Source organism: Rhyacophila brunnea, unplaced genomic scaffold (assembly GCF_057557595.1).
Source record: "Rhyacophila brunnea isolate RB1 unplaced genomic scaffold, BYU_Rbru_1.0 scaffold_1, whole genome shotgun sequence".
In the NCBI taxonomy this organism is placed as follows: domain Eukaryota; kingdom Metazoa; phylum Arthropoda; class Insecta; order Trichoptera; family Rhyacophilidae; genus Rhyacophila; species Rhyacophila brunnea.
The window spans coordinates 15,085,877-15,101,455 of record NW_028232751.1 but is presented as its reverse complement, the minus strand read 5'-3'; the positions used below and the strand labels follow the sequence as shown (position 1 = coordinate 15,101,455).

General features: G+C 31.9%; 1 protein-coding gene across 3 annotated transcripts in view; it reads right to left on the bottom strand.

Annotated features, from left to right (window-relative positions):
• Fhos (Formin homology 2 domain containing) overlaps nt 1–15,579 on the bottom strand; it is a 133,043-nt gene that overhangs the window by 72,411 nt on the left and 45,053 nt on the right. The gene's annotated exons all lie outside the window — the stretch shown is intronic.

The window sequence follows — 15,579 nt, the reverse complement described above, 5'->3', positions numbered from 1 at the left end:
GAAGTACGTGGCAACGCAACGCACAGGACCGAGAGAAGTGGAATCAGCTTGGAGAGGCCTTCATTCAGCAGTGGATAGATTCAGGCTGATGATGATGAGGTACCCACTAATTATTGTTTGCTAACCCTACCGGCAGTAAAATATCGTACTGGTAGGTAGGCACATCGTGTGTTGCTTAGGGTAGGTAACAGGACGGCAGATTAACTTTTGATGGTAGATTTAACTTTTCATCACATTTTCTATGCATATAATTACATATCTGTTTAAGATAGCAATACAGAATTTGCAGTAGGTAGGTAATAAATTTAGATAACATTTCAGACTAAAATAGTGAGGATTGGCATTTTAAGTATTATTATGATAAACACTCGGCTTAGGTATGTTACTACCTACTGGTTAGCATTGTCATATTGTAATTTTACAACCTGGGTCTTAATGTGTGTCAGTCATATTAACGACGCGTACAACTGCGAATTGCGGATATCTTTGAGAATGTCGACGAATTGAAAGGTGCCCTGGCGGTGGGTAAGACGGAAGAGTTTGGCAAAATTGTAAAGTTCTTTAACAGAAGTGGAGTGAGGACTTGATCGGCGGATACTCTTAAAGATGAGAAGAGACGATATGACAGCGAGTCGCAGTCAAAGTCTCGGTAAAATCATAAAAAAAATATGTGTTAGTCAAGTAGGAGTTCCGCGAGATTTAAAAATGTCTCAAGGATTCTGCTAGACAACCGTAGCGAAGGGTGGAGGTAAGCTGTTAAGATCCGATATAAATAGTGCACATTAAACTTTGTTAGTCATACCTATGTATTTGTTTTTATTGAACTAAGACTACAATTTGCACCTGGTGTTGGTTAGTTTTTAAAAATTTATTCAAACCTGCCTAAACCAAACCATAATAATTTTGGTATAATTTCGGCGATACGATAAAATTGTGCACATTTTTTCATTCATACTTATATTTTGTTTTCGTTGAATTAAGAATAGGTACATGTTACATATATTATTGGTTCATTTTTTGTTTTAAATCCATTAAACCCTGCCTAAACCAAACTATAATAGATAAAAAATATTATTCTACCTATAAAATATTCAAAATTATTTATTATTTTATAGATAGACGAGTATTTTTTTTACTATTATCTATTATGGCTTGGTTTTTAATTGAATTTAAAAATATTAACCAAAACCATCTGTAAATAATTGTAGTGTTAGTTTAATGAAAACAAATATGTATGATTGACTAAGTTCAGTGTGCAATATGTATGGTGGATATTAACAGCATACCTCCACCATTCGCCACTGCAAAACCGCCATACAAAAAAGGTTGGGAAGCACTGCCGGCTATAGAATGTGTAAAAAGAATCGAACATAAAATTAGCATTCCTTAAAAGACAATTGCGATAATATTATGAACACTAAAATATGTGGATGCTCCATGAATACCAATATCGAGTCTCGTTAGATTTTTTATTTGAATTACGGATTGGCATTTATATTTCAAGGTAATATAAATCGACTGCCAACGGTCGTTCAACGTTACCACACGAAACAATGCAATTTATCGATTTTATTGACGCCGGATATTTGGTGGAATCTCAACCTATTTCGTGGTTATTGGTATTAAGTTTATTACTTATATTTTTCTTATAAAACCGTATTTGATTGGTCAACAAATAACTACGCTTACAATAAGTAGCTGAGTACCTAGTGGTAATATTATTACAAATTAATTATTGTTATATTTTTAATCTTCATGCTCATTATTTTTATTTCAATTATAATTACCACGATAATATACGGCGTAAACGTCACATTTAATAATTATGTTAGCTTTGTCAAAATGTTAATTATTTTTGAAAATTACGTTAAGATTATTTAAAATAAACTGCAGTTTTTATCAAATATGTCAGTTATACAAGTTAGACAAGAAAATTGAAAAAAACAAAAAAAAATTCAAGTGATATTCAAGAACGCGCCCATTGGGGTGATACGGGTACACACCACGTGGGCGGCCGGATTGAAAAAAATATTTTAATATCAATTACTTACCTAAACTTAATTCCATGTTAATATATAAAAAATATGGTACTGTTCGGTTATACCGGAGGCAGCGGAAAACGCATTTTGAAAATAGCCGATAAACTGGATTATTTGTTAGTTTGGGTTAGTTTAGGTTCGGTTAGGTTGGGTTAGGTTAGGTTAGGTTAGGTTAGGTTTGGTTAGGTTAACCTAACAAATAATCCAGTTTATCGGCTATTTTCAAAATACGTTTTCCGCTGCCTCCGGTATAACCGAACAGTACCAAAAATATATATATATGACGTACTTACTCGCAACCTATTCACGCAAGTTGAAAAGTATTTGCTTGAAGTTTAAATAACGGTTCAGTGTCCTATCATAAAATACATTAAGTGTTTCTGCAAAAATGTAATTGTTTATGGGCTGGAAATTAACCGACTCAGTAAGCTATAATATTTAAAAGGTAATTTATTTAATGAAACGGAAAATATATTTTTGTTCATATTATTAGACCAATGAAAATAATAATTTTAACTATTTTCATTTTTTATATACTTACATCCATTTAAAAATCTTATTATATGACAAGGGCTAATTCAGTGATGTCCCGTGGGGGTAGGCAGATTGAGCGTCGCTTAGGGGCGGCAGTTACTCGAAGGGCGGCAAATCAAGGAGAATCATTTGGTATATATTGAAATAGCTACCTTAACTTAGTAATAAAGAAAATATCTTTCCATTAAAAAAAATAGCTCACTGGTTGGAAACAAAATGTATTAATTAACGTAAAAGGTTTAACATGACTGTATTTTTTTGTCGAGTTCGCGATGTCTAGTTTACTTCCGTTCCTCTTCGACATCCATGGTGACCAGAAACGACACGTACACGGATGATACAAAATACTGTAAGTATAAAAAAATGGGGGCCCTGCCCAGGGTCGATATTTTGTCTAGAGACGTTACTGGGCTAATTCAATATTATTAATTATTATTTTAATAAGAAATAAACTTTGAGAAAATCCCTTGGTCTACAGAATGTTGCTACCAACGAAACTCGCCCCTTACCACGTCCGGTATTAATTATTGGGGGTCACTTATGTTTTAATGTGATCTTTGGACTGACAAGGTCGTTGACCTCTTCTAACGAACGGGGTAAGACCGAAAAGGTGTGCGTATTATTAAATAAATATGAATACAATGCGTTGGCTACATTATGATACGATAAAAGTATACATGTCCCCGAGGATAGATTAACTAAACATGTAGCAGAGGAAGGCGCCACGCTTCGTGAGCACAGAATCCTTATGGTTGGTACAAGTGCAGCTCCATCATTCCGAGCAGTAGTCAATAAAGTGAACGACACAATAAGAAAGTTTCAGATATTTTATAATATCGTATAATACATATTAATACCTAGAACCTCAGAGTAATAATAAAAAGAGAGTGGCTATTTTTCGGCAATATGAAGCCGTGTTTCTTGCGTATAACGCACAGTAGAACCTCAATTTTATTATTATTAACTTAACTATGAAACGTTATACCACCATGTTGCTATTCAGTATGGTTTCCAAATTTAAACACAACATAGTTAGGTATATATATTTTATACTAAATTATCTAAAAATAATTACTACTAACTTTATATTTAACACAAAATCAATAAATTTTTGCAACGCGTGATCGCAGTTTTTAAACGAATGTAGTCATTCAAATCAATATTTACCGGCAACGTTTACAAAAATATTTAATTCAATAAATACTCTACTTTATACTTACGCGTCGGACAGTAATATCGCGGGTCCCAGGTTCGCATCCCGGGTCTGACAAATACACACATTGTTTTTCAATTTGTGTTTGGAGTATGGACCTGATAGGTGAGCGAGTGGCTAAATTCCATTTCACGTAAAAGAAATCTCCAGGAGCCTCATTTATGATCCTATTAGAATAGGTCTGAATAGGACAAAGAAAAGAAAGAATAATCTACTTTAGATTGAAGCTAGAATACGTGCATTTAATTGTAATATTGTACAACTGGCGATTTTTACATTCGCCCATTTTTGCTGTCACTCTGACCAAATGGCAATTTTTTTTTCTATTAGGTACATGTTCAAACACGCGCGTTAACATGATTATACTCCCTACTTCATTTATCGTTTTTCAATTTATGGCTACGGCCGTATGTTGTAGCTTAGCCACTGGGAAATGCCAATAGAAATGGCGTATTTCAAAAAAAATACTACCTTATTCTTAGGTCAATAATTATTATAAAGCAAACATTATTCGTAGGATGTTTATCACATTTGAATGGTCAAAGACATAGCTTATAATAAGTATCTTTATAATTATCTTCAAATGTATTAATCGAGCCCATTTTTGAATAATAAAATGCCTAATTTTTGTCAAATTTGGGATCACAAAGATTATAAAATATAATTTTTTATCGTAAATATGTCACTATATAATGTTAACATTAATTTTACTAATGGTTTTATAAATGCGTTTAAAAATTAATATATCTAAAAAATCTTAACACCACTGCACATGGATGTACTGAAATATGACTATATTCTAAAACATTAGAGCGAGAGGTTTAAAAGAATACTATTTTATGTAATAAAAATACTTTATACAGTCATCAAATGTTTAAAATAAATATAAAGGATAATAAGGCTTCAAAATTATATAAATAGATTATCTTCAACGTTTAAGGAATGTCCAGGGTAATGCTCTGAAAATACCATAAAAGTTCCATTTTTACATACGCTGAGCATGTGGGCCGTTAATACAGTTTAGATTCAATCATATCAAGATTGTCAAAATATATTTTTCGTATTGCCAGCTACGTAATAGTATTATGTACACGTACGTAGTTGAATTTCAATATAATTGTAGGTATAATGCTGAAATAACTCATTATTAAATTTATTCAACATACATTAAATTACATACATTACTTGAGAACCAACTTGCTACATAGCACTATTTTAACTAGGTAAAAATGTTAAGTATGACGTGATATAAAATAAAGATGACGATTGGATTGGGTTGGATTAATATACTTGTGTTTATATTTGATTCGAAGGATCAGTATAATCCAAAATACTGTAGATAAGCATTCCCTTTTCGATGTGTGTGAGTGTTTCTTTTTATATAAATACTTCTAATTTTATTTATCGACATTTTTATAGACTTGTGCCTACGACAGTTAAGCTGCAATTACATTATGATCACGTCACATAGAGTATACGTTTTATAACTTTGCACTTTTTACTACACTGATAGGTCTATTTGCCCGATTACGTCGCATAAAATTCAAATCGATCAAATGATATTCACTTGTATTAATATATGTAGTAATAAATAAATAAATAAATAAATAAATAGATAATATGTAAAAAAAATATTTTTTGAATATATCGACCCTTAATCGGCAGAACAACGTAAGCGACACTTTTTGGTAAATTGCGTTTTAAATGGAGAACTGTTCAATATCACCTAGCGCATAAGTGACAAAAATATTAGAGCCCGATCTCAATCGTGTGACATTTTTTTAGGGTCTGTGCCTTTTAGCGTTTGAACTTGTATCGCATTATAAAGTAGAGCAAAACAACGTAACCGACGTTATTTGATAGTGTAAGCTACGGTACGGTTTATTCGGTGGTCCGTCTGGTAGTGAGTTGTGCGAAAACCGATTTGGGAGCTAAGCTCGCGCCGTCCAGTAAAACTGGCTGAGATAAAATAAACCTGGTAATAGAGTTTATTAAACAATAATTACCCGCCGTTACATCTCACTACTGTCTGATTTTGATTGTACTGATTTTTGAAATGTTAAAAATGTATAAGTATAAAATTTATACTGAAAATTTGGATTCTTTGAATGAATCCACTAATGTCGTGATTCGGAATGTTTTCAGAAACGTATTTAATAGACAGTAAGTTCAACTTGGGTTTTCATCTACCAAAAAAGATAATAGTGTTCTTTTTGCGAGAAAGTAACAAATATGTCTGGTGACGAGAGACTTCGGCTAATTGAAACGGATACTTACAAATGTCCCCTTACCGTAAAGGATAAATGCAAGGAGATGTTCTTTAATGATTTGGCCAAAAGTAAAAATCACAATGACATTTTGTGCGCAAGTTTTGACCTCGAGAAGGTGCTAAACACTCCCTAGTCGAAATACGCATACTATAATGAAAGTATCTACGAAAGTGGAACAAATAATGGATACTGCTTTTTATGGGGTGAAACTGATGGTAAACGTGGCAGTAATGAGATCTCAGCAATCATGCACAAATCTTTGGACAGGACTGACAAAGCGGGAAAAAATCAAGGAATTATTATACTGTGATTGGTCAGAATAAGAACCGGGCAACACTGGGTATGCTATCTTATTTTATGAAAAATTCAATTTCATTGAATTGATAGAAATATATTTTCTATTACCAGTGGGTCTATTCTGTATTTATCGACCGCTAAAGTGATAAAGTGATAAATATTATCAAACTTAGAGTAGGTTTGTATTATAGAATTAGCACTTATTGTAACAATTACAATACGTTGATTATAATTGTTGCAATAAGTACTAACACTTTTATATAAACCTACCCTAAGTTTGATAATATCGTATCACTTTAGCGGTCGATAAGTATAGAATAGACCCACTGGTCGTACTACGATGCCGGTCGATTCCATTCATGCGACAATTGAGTCATTTATATAGTAGTTTGGGCACTATCAAAATGACCCACCATCATTTCCAACGCTAGGTCATCATGTCATATGCAGAATTCCGTGACTGGAAATCTTTCGCTGCTACTTGCATTCCTTCAAAGTTCAAGATTAAATTTGGTGAATTATGAAAGGCATAATTTAAAAAACTTACCAAATATTGTACCTACTCTGGTGACAGTAGGACTAAACTGTTAGACCTAGAAAATGTCATCAGATCCCGATCAAGTGCTGTCATGCTTTAAGCGCAGCCACCCTTGCTGTATAGTGCTAAATCACCAATATCGGAAATCCAGTATAACGAGTAACAGTATAAAAGTCTCTGTGTTAAATGTAATATCCCTCAGAGATGACGGATGAGTTTATGAAACTGCCACATGGATTATCAGTGGAAGATACTTTACCGGAATCCGATCAGGAAGATGTGAATGAGGATAATACAGCGATTACTGCTTAAAAAATGTGGGACAATAATTTTTTTGTAAAACTGAATAGTTCATTACAATTTTATTTTATCATAATTAGTAGGTCCCCATATTTAATTATGTACGAGTAGATACGTACCTATTTCATTTTGAAAAATAACAATACCTGATAATATTAATAATATAAGCGAAACCTTAAAAATACCAATCATTTATTTTTATTTTACCTATATGTGAATAAGTATCTACAAGCAAAAATATTAATTTAAAAAGTCAAAATATTTTTAATTTATTTAACAACGTCCCCTTTCGTAAAATAAATGGGTGCTTATGTTATTTATTTTAATACTTAATTAGTAATGCCCTGTGATGATAATTAGCATGAAATTTATAAATAAAAACGACTACGCCAAATAGCGTAAGCGACATGCCTGGAAAAAATATCGTGTCATAGACATAAGCAAAACAGCGTTACCGCCACTATCTCGAAAACTAAAAGCACTAATGCAATTGTTTTATAATTTCCGTATAGGCAGTAGCCAATTATTATTAACCACATTAACAGAATTCATTTTTGGAACTAATTACGGAAATAATTTAAAAAAAACCTTCTCCTGTAAAATTTATGAATTGTCGCTTACGTTGTTCTGCCGATTAAGGGTCGATATTACATCATTTTCATCTTAGAGCCGGAGTGCAAAGTTATGAAGCATATACTCTACTCTCACATGATGGTAAGGCGACCAATTTAGTCTATGGTTTCGTCATTCTACATAATATATTGAATGAACACTATTTCTATAAATTTAATGATGGAGAATGCCAACTCAAATGTATTAGTATTTTGAATTATTATACATACTAATTTCTACGTGTGCGTATATTGCATCCATAGATAATATTTTGAACAGAACCCAAATCTGCAGACCATAGATATTAGATAATAATTTAATAGAAAATCCATAGAGAAAACCACTAAAACCAAAGAACACGCGATTTTGGCATACATCGAAAATGTGTAGGCATGTAGAAAATGATAAAAATACGTTTATTGAGTCATGCGGGCGTCGATGTAGCGCAGTACGAGTGAGGTGACTTCATTGTTGTTCTGGTGATATCTGCAGATTTTGCTAACTTTACTGACAATGTTCGTTTAAAAAGGTTCAAAATGTGCTACGAGATGGGAGCATCAGTTTGATAATATTTTAAATACCAAAAAAACGACATTACACACTTTTTTCCCGTAACGCGGCAGCTTACTGTGGCAGCACGTAACAGCACATAACGTGATCATAATGTATTTGAACCTTAACATTGAAATAAAACTATCGATGTCAAAGTATAGAAGTATTGGTAAAAAATTATATCAGGATCAGATTTTCCGAAAAAAATAGACCCTTGGGAACCACCCTATGACGGTATTTGTCCAGTGGTTGTCTATTCACCAAGCGACATGTCTCAAAAAACCATACTGGCAAGGATTACATTAGAGCGGCTAAATAGTACTTATTTTCAAAAGTATGCGTGCAAAACATAGACCCTCAATGTAAGAGAAATCGAAAAATTACGAGTATCGTAACGTAGTATGGGAAGGTGCATGTTGAGCATAACGCGGAAAGATCTAAGCAGGTGAAATGGCAATGTGCTAGATACGTCGAAAGATAATTATCGATGCCAATATAGTATAGGTATCATATTATGACTCTTGTCCGGAAGTGATTTTTTCCAAAAAACAAAAACCGCAAAAACTGGTGTCGAATGATCGATCTAAAATTCTTGTTACGTTTTCACGGCCCAACTTGTACCTACCCGATCATTTTTAACTAAAACAGTTCGTACACCTTATTTTTAATGTTTATTGTATGATTAATCTGTAGAGGTCACGCAAAAATCAGTTGGGTGTAGGTATATATTGCGATCATCCCTTTTTTCATGGCAATATTTGATCACCAATAACAGCCCACACACTTATTATCTAACTAAATATTGTAAGCAAATTTAATATGTTGAAGAAAATCTGTTTTTTTTATGATGGAACTTTTAAACATGAAAGTAGGTTACTAAGATTAATTCTGAAATTAACTGCAAGTCATTTCGCATTGCGACTTTATCGAATTAATCTTCACATTTTAACTCTTGATTTTTTTTCCAGAGCCACTAATTCAAATAAGTTACCATTAAATTGACTAAATGTGTTTCTTAACAATAAATATTTTTAATGAGCCGTTATTAAATTCTCATTTAAGTAATTATACTTGTATAAAGATTCTTCAGAAAACAATATTAACATCAGTTTTGGATTTATTAAAATAAATATTTAATTTCATATAAATTGAATTGAAATTTTTGAATAAGAGCCTGTATATAATAATATTATTATGTCCAAAATGAATACGAAGCGCAATTTAAGATTTTTCACTCAAGGCTTTATGGTTTTAGGAATTTCAGATTTCTGTTATGAATATACTCAAAAGGTAAAGTGATGATAACTACTTGAGGTACGAAATCAGTATCTAACTCATTTTCATCTTCTAACTATTTTGACTCTAATATACAGTTATTATTATTTTTAAATTGAAACAGAAGTTATTTAAGTGGTCAACGTATTAAAAATTAATTCTATAAAATCGTTTATATTTATTGTTCAAACTTTAGAATATTATCCTGTATAACTTTAACATGACATCATTGTCTTAAACACGTTTGAGATCCAATATAAATAAACGTTTAAATTGGCTATATTACAATAATATTTTTAAATGTGTCATTTTAACAGTAATTCTTTACAGAGAGAAGATAATGCGAATCTCTTCGTCTATCTTAAATGTGACATTATTACTTTGAAACTAGTTTGAGATCGTAAGTCGATTACTAAACGTATCGTTCTTTAAAGGAAATACTTATTCGTGCGATAGTTTCTGTATTGTATTATAATATTATTACAACGTTTATAATAAACAATGTTGCGGTCTTATTAGACGATTTATAAAATAAACAATGTTACAACAACAAAAAAACGGCCTAAATCACAAAATAACCGCATTTCACACACACTGTATTTACCAATGTTTTTATGATAATTCAAAATATTTCGTCTTCGGTCGTATTTAAACAAACCAATTTATTTTTCTTTTGTATGAAAAACAAATATGGATATTTTGTGGAAATAAATAGAAAATCACAATACTATTTACCGTGTATGATAACAATGGTATGGAATAACCGGTAGGTAGAAGTTTACTCATAAAGAGCTATTTACGAATGTTCGGATGAAGCGGTTTTGACGTATATCGGGCAACGTCAACGGCGGACTGAAGTGAACTAAAAGAATTGCAAGGAAACACCGGCCACTCTTGAGCCATGCAGAGACTCACAACCATGGAGAAAGATACAATAAGAGAGCGGAAGTACGGTGTCTCTTTATAATGCAATGAAATAAAGCCGAGAACATCATAATGATATGACGTAATATCGATTGTCGAAATATTTTTTTTACATCACAAAAATCGTTCAAGAACTCAAACAATAATTATGTATACTTAACTTGTTTTAGATTAATTCGAGCTAAGTATCGTTGCAGGGAAACATACCGACGCGTTGATATTTATCATAACAATTACCCAGCGTACCATACTCATGGCCCTAGGGCTCCAGCCTGGGGGCCCGGCGTGGTGGATCGACCAACCAAGTGACATAAACACACATTGTTGTTTTAATTTAATAAATTGCAATGTTTTTGTAATACTTATTCCACTTTTAATCAATAAATTAGGACCGGTTTCGTCCACCTCAGAGGGACATTTTCAACTGAATTCTGAAAGTTCTGAAAACTGTATTACTTGAATGGTACGTACGTTAACGAAATGACGTCGTCCCAATGATATGAGTAGTTTGATTTCAAGTAGGTATCTCTCTGTAATTTCGAAATATTTGTCTTTCGATCAACGGTTTGGCGACCATACTTGACCACACTAGCACAAAATATCGATTTTGTCGTTTTGCTTGACCGTTTGTTTCGTTATTACTCAAAAATTAGTAGACCATTGGGATCGAACTTGGTAAAAAAAGGCAATAATGTAGGTACTTTTTGTACTCATTTTCCTTCTTGCTATCAGAATTATAATAGTAATTTATGATATTATTGATGAAACTTATGTATTATTATATTGGTATAGTTTCGTCTTGATATCTTACTTGAAATGTTATGAAGTGAAGATAAATATCACAAAAATAGCGCGCTTTCAACAATTATTCGTCACGAGGAAGCGGTGGAGTAGTGAGGTGAGGTGTGATTTTAGGAGCGCGTGCTTATAGTTACCGTTATCGATCGTGCGGGCTTAGTCGAAACTAATAATAAAATTGAATCAAAAAAGGTAAAGCAGTCGATAGATAGAGTTGAGGTGCGGGTAGAAAGATTCGCACCTAGATCCAACCGTTGTCCATTCAATTGAATTTTATTTACGAATTTATGCGGTCAAAATCGCGGACCATCTCTATACTTAATTATTTAAAAAATAACATTTTAAATGATTTTTTTGAGGTTTCGATATTAATTATTGGCTGACGGTGCGGATATTGTCGTATGGTTCCCAGGCCACCGGTTTCCGATGGCTCCCGGCAAAACAGCGCCGCAAGACAATCGCAAAATAAACCTGGCCACAAGGCACGGGAGACTCGAATGGCGGGAGGGCTGGGGAAAGAAGAGGCAGGGACCAGCCTCGCAACTCACCTGCCGACTCACTTACCTCCCAACGTTCGAGAGAGGTTCGTTTGTGTTGGACCAAAGCGCCAAAGTGTCATCGAAAGAAGAATTGGATGATTTTCTCAGTCGAAACTCAATCTCATGAGCATTTCTCATCACTGAGAATCTAATTATTGCATTGTTCTCTCATCTTGTAATGACAAAAAAGAATAATTAGTTATTCGTAAAGTCTAAGGTGCATACCTAGATAAGTATGCCGTTTTGTCATTATGTTTTAAAAGATAAATAATGATTTTTGAAATATTGTAAAATGTATTGTTGAACGGTATTGAAAGAACACTTCTTTTATAATGATGACCAGGTAATTACTATATATATATATATATATATATATATATATATAATATACTCTAGTTATATATGGAAGCAATAAATTCAAAATGGCATTTGATTTTTTTGCAATATTTCTCATTTCAATTTTAAAATCTTGATATTTGGGGGAAGATATGTAGTTTAACATCAAATTTTACAGTTTAAATAAGGAATCAACCCTGACATTCTTGAATATACTTAATTTAATTAATGATTAATCCCAGAAATTGTTCTTTAATCTATTGACACATTCAATATATCATTGACTAATTATTTTTACCGAATTATAAAGAAAAATATCTTCCCACACCGTATATTAGGTATGTACCCTAATTGATCGAAAACTATCAATTGCTGGTTGTTTCCCTATCCCTTTCTAATAATAGTACTGACATTATGAAAGTCAAGATAAAAAAAAATGTATCAACATTTAATTAGCAAAGTTATTATCGTAATATAGATTTATTTTGTAGCTAGTAACATACTAAGATAAAAAAACGCTATGCAATTTAGTGTTCTAAGTCTGAAAAATATTTATGCATATAATCAACAGTCATTATTTAAACCAGAGGTTCCCTACCTTGAGTTTTCTCGGAACGTGATGTCATTTCACAGGGTACGAGTATTTTTTTCAGTTACGAAACTGCGGGAGGAAATCAAAGTTTGTTTAGAATATAATATGGCTGTGCACGTGATCTGCTTGGTGCATTGGAATTACAGCAACTTACCCAAATATTTAAGGGAGAGAGGCATGCCAGCAGAGAACCTAGCGGAAAAATACGAAACTTGCAATTTGAGATTTTTTTTGATAATTTATAATTTCAACTGTATTAATTAATAAATATGTATCTGAAAACATTAAAAAGATTTTTTATTTTTTTTTCAATTCAAAGATAAACTTATAATTGTAAAAAAATGTAATAAAATGTGAATTCGTTGCAGGGTCACATCTTATTATTAAATTATATCTTATGGTCATATTTATTATTAAAATTTAGTTTATTAAGTTGACAATTTTTCGTCGTGTAGATTTTTGACTAATTCATCGTTTTAATATTTTTTATATTTATTTTAAAAAACATCGATTTTTATAAAAATATATAAATAAAAAAGATTTCCAGTTAGACACGTTATCACGTATCGTACGAGAAATGAAGATTTTTGGCGTCGAAGGACTGAATAAGTCAATTTAAAAATTGGAAAGACATGTTTAATAAAGATAGAAATCTAGGGGAGTTTTTCATTGACGCAGATTATGCAATTTAATTTACCAGAAAAAATTAAAAGCAGGCCTCAAAACCTTCTCAAATCATTCATACAATAAAATTAATTAATTATATCAAGATCTTAAAATGTTGGGTATTTCTCACAAATTGAGTATAAAATATTGTAAAATCCCTCAACATCATAGAGGTCTATAGCTTAAACTTAAACAGATTATATTGTGTTGGAACTAAACGACCGCAGGGTCGCCCTAAAACCCGGTTAGTCCACGTGGCAGCGAAGAACTGAGGATCTATAAGAGTGGAAGGAGCTACGGGATACCTTCGTACAGTAGTGGATCTATCCCAGTGACGATGTTAAAGTAACTAAATTGAACTTTAAATATAATCAATACTATAGGTACTAATCAAATATGTGACAATAATAATCACAAGATTTGTAGCATTTATACAAGAAGGATATGAGGCGCCTAATTCTAAATTCTCCATTTAATAAGATCAACATCTTATAAAGATATGTACATATTTTAATATTTGAAATTTCAAGCACTACGATTCTATTGTGTATACCAATATTATTATATACGAAAAATATGTAAAAAAATAATAATTACTTGGGTATCTAAAGGAAGCAATTAATTAAAGTAATACAAATAAATGGCGAGTCAATTGTATTTTTCTTTTACTTATTATAGTAATATAGGGTTTATAGGACTAATAAAAATTTAATATGATTATTGTTCGCATTTGAACATAAAATAAAATGTTTAAAAAACACTAAACTAAAAAAACGAACCGTGTATACTTAAAAACTTCAACGTATCGGAATTTTGAAACATAACTACATCTCATAATAATACCTAATGGAAAATTTGTAAAATTCAAAGCAAAAAAAACCACACGTCACAGAAACCGTTTTACATATTATAATAGATATACATTAATAAATTATAAAATAACTTGTAGTCTTATTAGTATGAAAATAATGCAACATGTTTGAATCTTTTCGAATTTTTATGCACAAACTAAGGGTTGTAATTGTTGATATTATAGGTGACACGAGTAAGATGAACGAATGTCATAAATATGCGACGTACGTTCTTCGGTGTTGTACGGATATTAATAATTTGTAGCAAAAAAGGAAGACATTGCAAAGATAATCTATCTTTTTCATTTCCATAGATCACATAAGATCGATCAATAGTGTCATGATTAGGGAATCCAATCCCGAGCCAAAATTTTGATCCTGGGATTTCGGGATTACAATTTGACAATCCCGGGATTGGATTTTTTTCCATAGTTAATATAAAATTTTCATATATACAAATAACATCGATAAAATCGGTCAAAAATAAATCTAGTATAATTTATACTATTTAAGATATTTTGTACGCTAAACCTTGAAAATATTTCATAAATCTAATTAGTCAGCCAAATATGAAACTGTCGTAAAACGTATGAGATCATGATGGAATCACTTTGTTAAAACTGCGATGCAATGTTTTTTCCAATGTTTCTCATTTTTATTAATCTATGCGTAAAAATAAAATGAATTGGCAACACATGGGTAATAAATCATTTACTTCATTCAAACTCAGTTTATTTCTTATGTAGTTATATGTTATTAAAAGTATTTTTTCTGTTATATTTTCGTTTTTTGCATTTTGTTTTCCATAAAAATTGATAAAAAAAATCAATCCCGAAAGTTTCGGGATTATGTTTACCAATCCCGGGATTCATAGATATCGAAAATAGTTCGGGATCACGGGATCCCCTGATTGGAATCCCTAGTCATGATGTTAAACTATAGGACGATGACACCAGGTATATTTAGAATAATAAGTTGTGGATGCGAAAACTCATAATATGTACCTACTGCATCTTGTATTGCAGTGATTTTTATTTATAATTATATACAATGTTCCATCCTAAGATCATAATATGGACCTCCACTAAGTAGAGGTTGTATTAAGAGAAGAGAAATGGATCTGTTGCTCAACCTTATAGTCCATACTCTGGGTTCAAATACACTTTGAAAAACAAACATGGAAACTTGTCAGACCCTGGATTCAAGCCCGAACCTTCGACATTATAGCCGACGCGGTAGCTGC